Source organism: Salvelinus sp. IW2-2015, unplaced genomic scaffold (genome assembly GCF_002910315.2).
Source record: "Salvelinus sp. IW2-2015 unplaced genomic scaffold, ASM291031v2 Un_scaffold1221, whole genome shotgun sequence".
NCBI lineage: Eukaryota > Metazoa > Chordata > Actinopteri > Salmoniformes > Salmonidae > Salvelinus > Salvelinus sp. IW2-2015.
The window spans coordinates 110,283-111,950 of NW_019942785.1; positions in this window are offsets into that span (position 1 = coordinate 110,283).

Below are 1,668 nucleotides of genomic sequence, written 5' to 3' on the forward strand. Positions count from 1 at the left end.
GGTGGTGTTGTGGGCATGTGATGGTAGTTCTGTGTGTTGTTGTTCGTAACTGGTGTTGTTTGGGTGTGTGTGTGTGTGTGTGTGCTGTGGTTGTTTGTTTGTGTGGTGCTGTGTGTGTGTCGTTGTGTGGTGTGTTGTGTGGGGGGTGTCTGTGCGTGTATGATGGTAAACCATGACAGTAGACAATTGTAAGAATTGAACTGCAAGAGTCAGCGTGATGTAAACAGAACCCATTCCACTCTCTTGTAACAACGAAGGGACGACAGAGAAGCGGCCATAGAAAGGTGAGTATATTCACGATGACGAGCCAAGAAGAAAAAAAATGAAGATAACTATGACTAAGGAGGGAAAGATGATGGTGACGATATTTCGTACTTGCTGAACACGGTTCTCGAGATAACTCTGAACTATCATCCACTGCTCGGCATTCCGGCCTGATCCCCCCACTTCAAATCATAGTCAAGATCCACACCTTGCCAAAGTGCTGCGATCTGTGTTTTGTTGGATGCGAGAGAGCAACGTGTGGGCACCGCAGAGCCTGTGTGCACTGCAGGAGAGAGCATGGCATGCATATTTAAACTACACTGGAGGAGGGAAGAAGAAGAAGGCAGGCGCCAAAAGTTTGTGCTGGTGATAGCTCTATTTTCTCTCGCTAGTCTCTCTCTCTCAGCAACCACCACACCAGGTCCACAGTCAGCGGCCAGACTCATGATGAGGTGGTTTGTTTGTTGTTTGGTGTGTGCTGCAGAGCACATCCCTGCGTGTGGGATGTGGTTTTTGTTTATGTCAGAGGTATATCCCATCACTCTACTGCAGTGTGTCCAGTCCAAAACGTTGGGTGACAGGAATGACGGCACCATACGACGCACAGCAGAACAGCGGATTCGAGTACGATTCACAGTCCACTGATCGGGTCTATTTGACTGTTTTTGATGGAGTCTACCGAGAGGTGATCAAGAGAGTTGTCTCCGTTCTACAGCGACATATAAACACCAGCAGTTTCATATCCAATCTGAACTCCTGTAAGCAGAATAATGTGGAAACATTCCTGTGCCAGAATAGGCCTACTCAATAAAACTGAGCCTCAGCACAACTGACTGGCCAAGTGAACTTGTTGAAGCTTGCGCTCTACAGGCTGTTTTCAGGAACAGAAACATATTCAACCATAACTAATCACAAAGCTTCAACATTGTCTGTCCCTTTACTTGTTTTGTGAATCATCATCGTTATCTGAGCTCTTTGTATCAGGCTACCAAAGTGATCATAGAGCTCTGACGGTATGTCATCGGTTGGACCAAATACCGTTTGGATTAAATATGATGTTTTATCTTAATACATGACCCTATATGGAGGGCTGAGAGCGTTTAACAGTGATAGTTGCTCTTCTAACAGCTGAACGTTCAGCCAGATCAAATAGATGGCTCAGTGGTTACGCAGTACTAAATCTACCCTCCCATACACAATAAGAACACACACAGCGGCACACCACAGGCTGGGATACAATAAGACACCCACAAATGGAACCACACCAAGCCCAGAGCCGTGATTATCACAACTAAATGTGTGCTCACGTATTAGATTCATCAAAGTAAAATTAATTTAATTGTTGGTCCTGTGTTATTGACAAGAAATGCGCTTATGCTGACGAAACCAGGTAACGATGATGAA